Below are 11848 nucleotides of genomic sequence, written 5' to 3'. Positions count from 1 at the left end.
AGGCTCCCTGATTTTATTTTGTATCCTTTGTCCAAGGAGTTCTTTCTGGAAAAAAGGCCTGTAGTCTTAATAGCTATAGATATTTTACTTTCAAAAAATGCTTCAGTGCCTTGGTAAATGTTCTGATTGCTCATGCATCTTAAACAGTTTGTTTGCAAAGTACAAAAAGAGAGAGGAATGGCTGGCAGGTCCTTCAAATATTCTGTTCTTTTCATTTCACATATTGCAGATACACAAAAAGCCCTGTGTAATAAATAAACATACCATCTCTATGTTTGGATGTGAATTTTAATCTATGCTAATTTTATACACAACAGTTGCTGCAGCCAGATTCTATTTACAGTCTTTCCGCAGTTTGGGAGACATTGATATCCTCCTGAAATAAGTGTTTTTGTATAAAACCCCTCAGTTGCTGTGTGTGCTGATAACTGATAACATCAGTGGAATGCCAAGAGCTGTGTTTATCAAATAAATTAGAAAGCCTGAGACATGAATTCTGCACCAACTGGGATAAGGAATTTCTAATTGAGCAACCCCAGAGGACACACAGCAGAAACTCTTAGCCATTATATCAGCCAGGGCTTACAGATTTGAGTAATGGTTCCAATTTTTGACTCATACATACCAAAGCATGAAATGAACTACCAAGGCACACTAACAATTCAGAGCATGGATGGGGAATCCTTGGCTTTCCAGATGTTGTTGGACTCCAACTCCCATCAGCCCCAGCCAACATGGTCAAATGTATTGGAATCTGGAGTCCAATAACATCTGGTGCCCCATGCCTGGCTCAGAATGTGAAAATGTTGAATACCAAAATACCCAAATTCACATCTGAGCTTTTTCTCTCTAAATTTGCAGAAAGCTTCAGAAAGTGAAAATGTGCTCACAACTAAGGAATCCTGGAATTTATGCCCCTGGTATAGAACGTTTATCATGAGTATTTAAAAATGTCTGTCTTCATGTGGACTCAACATCTAAACTATTCCTTAATGAAATCCAAAGGAACATTTCTATGTTCAGAGCTTAAAACATGACTAATGTTGAAAGGGACTCTTCAAAGCCTGCTTAGAATGTGGAAGAGAAGGCAGGTATGTTTTTCATGGATGAGAGTGGATTATTTTCAGCTCCTTGATTTGTCCATTGGGACCTCTGTTCAGGACAAGGAGCTTGCTAAATTGAGATACTATCATGAGTCACTTTGCCACCATCTACTGTTAAATCAGGATTGAGTTTAATGTTACTGAATAAATCATTTTCTGCTCAGAACCACAACATATTTTTAGTGATATTACAGGATGTTCAGTCACTGAGTGGCAAGAAAGAAATTGGGCAGGCTATGTAAACTGGATTTATAAAGTGATTTATACACAAGAGCAAAATGAGAATCCCATCTCCAAACTTCATAAAACACAGCCAGGTCATTTTGCATTACAAAGACAGATGTAGCTGCTAAGAGCAAAGTTTTAGGGCTTGTGTTTTAAGGATACTGTCAAAAAGAAGGTGTTACTGATAGTTTCATAAATGAAGCCTAATAAAAAGAAGAGCAACAGCTAATGAGCCATGAATGTATTCTGCAGTGATATCAATTTATATTGGACATGTGGCCCTCAACAGGGGGGAAAAAGCTTGCCAAACTCCAGCCTATCAAGAAGCACATCCACTAAATGTGCTTCCAAACAGATATTCAGAACATGTTGATGCATAAACCAACCTGCTGGTTTCCCCCAAGGAATTCTGCATTTGTGAAATACAGACATTATTTCATAATTAAGTTTATCCCAGGTAGAATTTGTAAATGCAACCAGAAAATTCTGTACCTCACCTAGAAAATAATTAGATCTTCTTTGAGGATGAATTAGTTTCTTTATGGCCAAGGGATGCGGGTGGCGCTGTGGTCTAAACCGCCAAGCCTCTTGGGCTCTCTGATTGTAAAATCAGCATTTCGAATCTGTGATACAGGGTGAGCTTCAGTTGCTTTCTCCCAGCTTCTGCCAACCTAGCAGTTTGAAAGCATACCAGCGCAAGTAGATAAATAGGTACCAATGTGGCAGGAAGGTAAATAGCATTTCCATGTGTTCTGGCACTCGTCATGGTGTTCCATGCACCACAAGCCATTTAGTTATGCTGGCCACATGACCCAGAAAGCTGCCTGCAGACGAACGCTGGCTCCCTCGGCCTGAAAGCAGAGATGAGTGCTGCACCCCATGGTTGAATTCGACTGGACTTAACCATCCAGGGGTCCTTTACCTTTACCTTGTTTTATGCCCATTGAGTTTAAAGAATGCATGCATGTTCAAATATGTGAGTCAGGGCTATAAAGTATTCTACGCAAGGTTTTTACTGAATACTATTTGCAAGTATGTGCAACTATTTGAATAGAAGGTGTCATGTGACTGACTGACTTCAAGAGGGGAAAAGGCCAAGTTCAAATTACTTTTCATTCCTGTAGTTTAGTGGGAAACATAATTTCACTTACCTCTCAACCTCTCAGCCTGGCCTGCCACACAAGGTTGTTGTGAGAGTAAAACAGGAACTTGAAGGGAGGGATATAAATGTGATTATAACCCTATTCAATTACTCAGAAACAAGAAACTGTCATTCCAAAAGGAGAGGGGCCACGCCACACTTCTGCGCTTGCATTTCAGCCCAGCCCCTCACTGAGATTGCAAATAGGTTGAACAAATGTCTGCTTTAGGGCAGCCTGTCAAACAGATGTAGGCTATTTCCGTGAGCTGGAACCATGAACATTGGGGATGGGCCAATGTGCGGTTCAGGCACTCAAAGCCCCACTCTTCCCCTCTATTATTATTATTATTATTATTATTATTATTATTATTATTACTATTATTATTATTCTCACATACATTTGAATGACTAAATATGGCTTATTCTATCCCATATCCATGCAATACTGGAGAGTGGCTTGCAGTGCAGGAATAACATGCTCACCAAATCCGCTTACCCCCTTTTAGAGGTGCAGTAGCTTTGTGTCCGAGTCTCTCTTTGCCGGATCATGAGCTCCCAGCTTGAAATCCTGCTCTATGTCAGCCTGCCAAATTGGCCAATGGCAGGCTGCCACAATGGTCTGGGCGCGAGCCTGAGGGAACCATCAGGCTTCCTTCAGATCTGCTCCCAGAGGATTTAAAGCAGCCTGCAGCAGCCCCCGACATCCAGCTCTTCTTCATCAGATCAAGCTCAGTGCAAGACCGGGGGATTTTTCTGGATAGCAAGTGTGGGATCTACAAGTGCGGAAGAGCACCGGGGGCAACTAAGCTACTGTAGAAAAATAAATAAAACTTTATTTCAGAGACAGTACAGTGTGCTTTATTTCATTGTCTGCCCTGCTGTGTTGTAGGGTGAAATAATATGCTTCAGACAGCACCACACTTTTGCTGTTGTTGTTGTGTGTAGACAATAATTGGTGTCTAATTTGTGCAATAATACTTTTTAAAGTGTTGCCCCTATTGAGGATTGGTGGTAAATGTCAATGCTCCCTGCTTCTGGCAACAAAATGGCTAAGGCTGATCCCACTTCTTTTTCTAGATCTCCCTACAATGTCCATTTTGCAATCCTTTTTATATAGCTTCATCCTCATCCTAGGTGTACCTCATGCCCAGAAAGCATCAGGCTGTCCCCTTTAACTCACAAACAGTTCTCTTGATTTCAGGAAAATCACAGTGTGAAACATTTTAGGCAAGAAAAGTATGGGTAGGTTAATTTATTCTATTACAGGGAGATGTGTTCTCCTTGACTTGAGAGGGAGATTTTACAGCCCTTACAGATCTTTCTTTTCTTTTCTTTTCCAGTGAGGGGGAAAAAAGCTCACAATAACTATTGCTGGAGGAAAAGGGTGCTCACCATTTCTGGAACTATCTTAAAGTTCTATGAACTATGCCCCTGTTTGATTAATGCAGCATACATGCACTCTGTCTTCATTTATCTTTCCAGGATACTTTGTAGAGTGATCCTATCCAATTAGGGATCATGTGAGCATCATTTTGTATTGGTCTTGTTTAATTTATAAACTCTATCTTATTATTTCCTTATTACGGGTTCCTTAATTGCTTATTACTTATTTTTTTAGTAATAAGAAAAAAGCAATAAGGGAAAGTTGATAAAATAAAAGCTGACCAACACAAAATGATGCTAGCATGATCCTTAATTAGATGGAATCACTTTACCAAATTGGGGGGGGGGGGTCTAGCCAGGAATGATAAATGGTGCAGAAACAGCAGCAAACAAAATGTGACTATCCTCTCAAACTGTTCTTGAGGTGGGGCAGAAGAATCTTTCTCACACCTACCCACTCAAAGTAGAATTTTTTTCAGTCAGCACAGCCCTAGTTTTTCCAAGGAAAGAATTAATCCATATTATATGACTTGTATTTAGCTGAAGATGGTATAGCTAATCCATATTTAATAGCTAGATGGACAATTTTAAGCTAGTGCTATTTAACTGATGTAATAGGACTTATGCTGATTTAAGCTCAGTCATATGAGCTGATGTGCTGAGTTCAAAGAACTCACAGTACCCATGTGAGAAGGGGGACTTTAGAGAAGCCAGTGTGGAGTCATTAGTAGTACACTGCTCCTGCCATTAGGACCAGCCCAAGCCTTGGGCTGCTGCCCATAGAGTTGGGGACCATCATAGGAAGCAGGAAAGTATCAGTTACATTCACATATTCCATTGTCTTCCAGAGAACATAAGCATACTTTTGCTGGATTGTGTGCTCTGTAGAGTTAATAGAATAAAAGCAGCCTGAGCCACTGATTTTAGTTGGTTCAAGCATACTTAAACCCCCTCCCCATAGTGTTACTCATGTAACGGGGGCATTGCACTGTTATTGCAGAATGGGGCCATGCTCCTAGCTCCAACTCTGGCACTGTGAATGCTGCTGACCCTGCCTCTGGATGGATATCCGCACATGAGTTGTGTGTTTGTATACAGTGAAGCAGCTGCTCATGTGTAAGCTTCCGTGTGACTGGGACACCAACATTATTTCTTGTGCACAGGGACATCTTGTTTATTATTTATTTATTTATTTAGGCACATATAAACCATACTTTCCCAGAAAACATCACAAGGTGACATACAACCTAAATAAAAATAAAAATGCCACAGCGAAACAATTAAACAACATCAAACACATTGGTAAAAGCCGGTTAGCAAAGAATCTCAGGTTTGGAAGGCCTGTCTGAATAATGCAGTTTATGGAAGACATCTAAAAATGAGCAGCGCTTACTCCTGCTGAACCATTGTTGGCAATGTTCAGCCCCTGGTACAGGTCAGCCAATTTCAGTTGCTCATTGATAGGTTGCAAATGATCACACTAATGCATGGACAAATAGATATGAGGCTAGTGGTAAGCCAAATACTGATGTAGAGTAAGGAGTATGGCCCACAGTGAACTCCTCCAGAGGGTTTGGGGCACAGGTGGCGCTGTGGTCTAAACCACTGAGCCTAGGGCTTGCCGATCAGAAGGTTGGCAGTTCGAATCCCCGTGACAGGGTGAGCTCCCGTTGCTCGGTCCCTGCTCCTTCCAACCTAGCAGTTCAAAAGCACGCAGTGCAAGCAGATAAATACCGGTAGGTACCGCTCTGGCAGGAAGGTAAACGGCATTTCCATGCGCTGCTCTGGTTCGCCAGAAGCGGCTTAGTCATGCTGGCCACATGACCCGGAAGCTGTACGCCAGCTCCCTCGGCCAGTAAAGCGAGATGAACACCGCAACCCCAGAGTCGTCCGCGACTGGACCTAATGGTCAGGGGTCCCTTTACCTTTTCCTAGAGGCTACTTGGGAAGGGGTGTATGATAAACTGTTGCTCAATCAGTTTTCTCTTGTGCAAATGGGTGGGCATCATTTGCTGTTGCCTATTGGTTCATCTTCCTGTTTCCACATGATGGAAATGATGGTAAGAAGAAGCACAAAAACAGAAAACGAGAAGCTGATCTTTAAAAGCAAAATAAAAGGGATAATTCAAATGGGTGCATTTTTAGTTAGCCTTTTTGTTATGTAATTCCAATTGTTATTCTGAACAGAAACATACCCTGAGAATAACAGAAACTAAAGCGACTGAGCATCTGAACCAATAATTTGCCAGACAAATTATTCCTGATTAATCAGTGACAATGAAGAAATTGTATAAACTGGTGCATTCATGAAAGACATCATGTTATATTCATAATGTCAGAAAGCTGAAAGAATTCCTGGAGATATGCCGATTCTCCTCTTGTAAGAGATGTGAAGGAGAGACTATTTTGGCAGGCACAGTTTGTTATGTGGGATGTATCTGCCCAAATTACCCTCTCCTATACCACTATTAAAGGCATGACCCAGGCCCTCTTTTACTGGTCACTGTCATTGGAAGGCTCACAAGGGCCAGCTGACTCAAACTGCTGCAATGGGACACTGGGTAGAACAGATGTTCTGATAGCATATCTGCAGGAAGCCTTCTCCTACAATATGCAGTGATGGATAGAGTATGTAGGAACTAAGATGGTATTTTAGGTATCCTGGTCCCAAACCATACAGGACACCTTGAACCTGGCCTGGTAACTGATTGAAAGCCAGAACAATTCTTGCAGCAGCAGCATAATGTGATGTTGACACTCTTTCCACCCATCACTAAAAGAAAAAATAAATACAATACCATCTCTGTAGCTCAACTGTGCAATCTAGGTCACTGTGTGATCCAAAGGCATTCGTATAAATTTCAACTTATAATTGTTAAATTATGTGCTAAATTATGTAAGAAGCAGCAAATAACACTTTTGAACTCAGTCTGAACTGATAAATCCTGTTGCAAGGTTGTGTGTGGTTGATATATTATGGTACAAGTAAAAAAGTAAAGACAAGAACATAGACTGAATCATCCTTACTGCTAGTAGCTGGGCAAACCAATTCATTTATTCTTTTTTATTTTCATATTCAGGTCTGGTTTGAAGTACTTGATGTTTTGATAAGATTAATGATGACTAAAGAAAGGGGATGCATAGAAGGTGAAGTAGTGCATATTGTCTAGGAGATAAAAAGTTAGTATTTCCCTCCCTGTTTTCACCCTGGTGATTATTTCTGAGAAGTAATTTTATGAGATGCCTGTCATTTGTTTTATTCATTGTGTATTTCTTTTCTGTCCTCTGAATCATTTTCATGGGCCCCATTTGTCTAGCATGTAGCCTTCACAAATGTAAATCAACCAAGGAGTGCATGGACTCCAGGAGAGTAAATCCCACAAATAGAAAGTTTCACACCCCCACCATAAATTAACTGCCATACATTGTGACATTTTGCTGAATCCATTAGCAGGGACGGGGCTGTAGTGGAAGTCACAACTGAAAGGCAAGGAACAAGCAAACAAAGTGTCATAAGCCAACTTTGACTTCAGAATGTTGCCCTGCTATTTTGCACAATCTACTCTGAACATGACTACTATGCATGAGTTCTGTTTTCTTATTGAGGGAAACCTCAACAAATGACCACCAGTGCTAGGCTTCAATGTCAACGGACAATCTTATTTTGTTTTGGCTAGATCCATTTAGCTCTCCTTGCCACACAGGAGCCCATTTAGAAGACTCAGCATGATGAGAAGCCTCCAATTGACTGCAACAGTTCCAAAAACTGGAATCTGCCAGGCGTTGTGAGAAGAATAGGGAGTAAGGAGGTGGGTGGTCAGTGGCAGCAGCAGTGCTAAGGGAGGGCTGGAAAGAATCTCTCAGTAGGTAGCAGCAGCACTTGGAACTGCTACAGTCTCCCAGAGGCTTATCACCACGTGAAGCCTTATTCACAAGCTTCTGTGTGAACTCTGGCTATGTTTTAAGACAAAGCAACACGCTAAAATAAAACTTTAAAGCATGCAACAGTGGCTTAGGTTACTTATTCTACTTTACAAAAAGCCATGAATGTATCTGTTGATTTCTTTGAATCCATTTCAAGTGCTGGTCATAACATTTCAAGTCGTAAAGAATCATTTAAAGGCAGGAGCAGCCTGTTTAAAAACCTTTAGAAATTTGGCCTGCACACTAAGCCAGCACACTGTTCCTCCTCAGATCAGAATGTGAGAACTTATTCTATGTTTTAAATGTCTCAGAAATGTGCTTGGTTGGTAGAGGGTCTTTTTGGACGAACCATTCATCTCCTAGCCAGAGAAGATCCACTTAGATAATTCCTTGTTCACACACCCGCCCACCCACAATGTTTGCATCAAGAAAGCTGATGAGAAAGCAGCTGTTCACATATAGGCTTCTACAGCCATATATATATAAATAATTCTATATCTGAAAACAATATAGAAGCAGTTTTCTTCATTTTAAGCAGCTCACCAACTATAGCTACTCCAGGATAAGGCAAGTTTAGCTATAGTGATTTGTGGTCTGGTAATATCCTAGTTTGAACTACTGTGATACATTATATGCGGGGGAGTCCTGAAATATGACGCAGAAGCTTCAATTAGTCTAGAACTCAGCTGTAAGAATTCTGTCTGCTGTCGGTAGGCAAAGCTATATTACACCAATTATTAAAGAGCTACACAGGCTGCCTACCTTCTTACAGGCCCAATCCAAGGTTCCAGTGCTTAGATTTAAAAGCCCTAGATGGTTTGGGACAAAAATACCTGAAGGATTTTTCCTCCTGATGGTGAAATAAGAAGGCCTCTCTAAGGTGGAATCTACGCACATATAAAAACACTGTGAAAATGCTTTTTAAAAAGTTTTTAAAAAATATATTGTATTTGCCATAGCTCACAATCTCCATCTAGTGTCAGATTTGTATATTGCACTTTAAAACACACTTAAAACGTTTTCTTTGCATCTGTATAGCTGAGTCCTAAGTGAGCTACTTTCTTGCCAATCTGCACTATGTCTTCACTTGCATTAGGGAAACAGCCTTAAAAGTCTGCAGTCAATTGCTGCTGCTTGCATCTCAGAAAAGGCTTTTGCTCTAGTGGCTTATTGACCTTGCAATGCCCTTCATAGAAAGGTTTGACTGGTGTCAGGATTGAGGTCTTTTGCATGTGGCTAAGGAATTCTAGTTCACCCAGGCATTTTTATTTATCTTCATTTGTGTTTTGGTTTTTAGCTTATGTCTTTTAGCTTTTACTCTTTATGTATTATGGGATTTGTTTTTGTTATATTTGTTACCATCATAGCCATTCATCATTTTGAATGAAGGGTGGTTCAGAAATCTCTAACCTAAATAAAACAAACCAATTGATGTATTAAATAAATATTGCATATATGAGCTGCAATAAACTAAGTCACACCTTTTTAAAAGTCAGAGCACAACTTTTCAAAGGAAGTCCATTGATTCCAATGGGTCTATTCTGGTTATGATTTTGTTGGATTCGGCCCATTGTGTGTGTCTCCTTCATGTGTAGCATTTGTCAGGAAAGTGTTTCATGCTTAGAAAGCTTTATTCCAGTGTCATGGTTATAGGGAATGGTGTAAATGAGAGAGGATTAAGTTTTCCTCCCATCCAGCTAGGATTACCGCTCAAATTAATGCAGTGCTGCAGGAGCAGCGGATTAAAAACTGTCAACTCAAAATTTTGATTTCCTGCTCAGAACAACAACAACAAAATGTTGTAGGTTTTACTTGTGGCTGTTCCTATGAGATTTTTTTTCATAAAAAGATGAACTCAGAATACAAACCGTGACTGTCATTCAAAGGCAGTAAAGTATGTGGGGTTATTGCAAGCAGTAGATAACATACAAAAAATAAAATTGTTCATCTTATTACTCCATGCAAATATAATGTGTTGCTTGGCTCCTCATTAGATTTCTTCCCGCACAACCTCCCTGCCGGTCTTCTGGTGACATTGCAACAAAATAAACCTAACAAATCAAACATGTGCAGCGACTACTTTAAAGCTTTCACATTGAAACAATAGTTTAGAGAGTTCTGAGGCAAAATAAATAAATAAATACAGTGGTACCTTGGTTCTCAAATTTAATCCGTTCCGGCAGTCCATTCAACTACCAAAACCATTCAAAAACCGAGGTGCGGTTTCCGATTGGCTGCAGGAACTTCCTGCACTCAAGCAAAGCCATGTTGGACATACAGCTTCCGAAAAACATCCACAAACCAGAACACTTACTTCGGGAGCCGATTTGTTCCACAACAAAGCCGTTCAAGAATCAAGGTATCACTGCAAATAAATGCCTAATACCTGACTAAAATACATGGATGAGATTCTACTTGACTTTTTTTTTTTATTTTTACGTAGATATTTTCCCTTCCTTAACTCATACTGTAAAGCTGTCCTATTTTAAGTAGGACATCTCAGATTAACAGAAGTTTCTATTCCTGGTTTTTGATCCCCCCAGATGTCCTGTTTTGGCTCCCATGCTCTGGCCATGCTAGAGCACAGGACCAAAATACACATGTTTTGGGGTTCTGCACTGTGGCATGAAAGTGGGCCCCTGGACAGACACCTCTTCTAGACGCTTTTAGCGGGGTACCCGATGCACTACAGATCCAACCCAATGCCTAATCTGCCAAAAGTTGTGATGATTGCTATGAGGTAGGCGAAAACCTAAAAACAGAACAATGTGTCTGTATAAGGTAAAGGTAAAAGGTAAAGGACCCCTAGATGGTTAAGTCCAGTCAAAGTTGACCATGGGGTGCGGCGCTCCTCTCCCTTTCAGGCTGAGGGAGCCGGTGATTGTCCACAAACAGCTTTCCACATCATGTGGCCAGCATGACTTCTGGTGCAACAGAACACCGTGACGAGTGCCACAGCACACAGAAATGCCATTTACCTTCCCTCCGCAGTGGTACCTATTTATCTACTTGCACTGGCATGCTTTCAAAGTGCTAGGTTGGCAGAAGCTGGGACAGAGTAATGGGTGCTCACTCCTTCATGCAGATTTGAACCATCAGCCTTCCTCCCTGACTCTGAATATGGGGATCATATATTCCCATCTCAACATTGTTTTTGAAAACTCTGTGGTTTCCCCACTAAAATTTATGGTTTTGTGGACATTCAGTGCAAGAAATGCCTGTCAAGTTGTATGTTGAAAATGCAATCGTATTTCTGACACTGAGTAGTGGGGAGATTTCTTAATAGGTTTGGAAGCTGTTGCAATAATATTGGACTAATCTTGGACCCACAAGTGGAGGCAGCTTTTATGAACCTAAACAGGGCCCCCAAATCTGCCAGAAGTAATTGATACCCAAGTTGATTGTGTAATGATAAGACTCTCTGGCCTACCCACCTGAATTATTGCCGCAAAGGCAGAGAAAGAAGAGAGTGAACAAATGACTGTTTCTATTGTGATAATATAGCTCTAGTTAATTCCATTTAATTGGTGGTGTATAGTCATTATCTTCTGGTTGTGTTTCTAAGTTGTATTTAAATAAATTAATTCATGTCGGGGGGCATTACCACCACATAATGCAGACTGGGTTTGTTCACATTGTTTAGTAGGTTCTAAATCTCATGTTATTGGGATGCTGGAGCTGGGGTTGCTGTTGTTTTGTCATTTTGGCAACATTGCCTAGCAGAAATTTGACCTGAACTGGGAAATTTTCTTTACTGCCATTGTCTGGATTGACTGTTGCTTAGACAAGCTATTTGCTGAGCTGCTTGGGGTGTGTGGAGAGGAAAATAAAATCATTTAACAGACTATATTTTGATTGATTTGCAGATCAAACAGCAGAACAGTAAGGGAAGATTTCTCCATTAAAGTCACTGACCCAGGCCTGTGCAGAGCTCGTATGAGGCCAGGGGTGGGAGCCTTGCCTTGGCATGAGAGCATAAGTTCAGCAGCTGGCTTAGCCCTCTTAGACAGGGGGCAAGTGTACCTGGCTGCCCACCCACCACTGCTGCCCAGGCCTTCACTGACCCAGTAGA

Source organism: Podarcis muralis, chromosome 1 (assembly GCF_964188315.1).
Source record: "Podarcis muralis chromosome 1, rPodMur119.hap1.1, whole genome shotgun sequence".
NCBI lineage: Eukaryota > Metazoa > Chordata > Lepidosauria > Squamata > Lacertidae > Podarcis > Podarcis muralis.
This window is presented reverse-complemented; position numbering follows the sequence as displayed.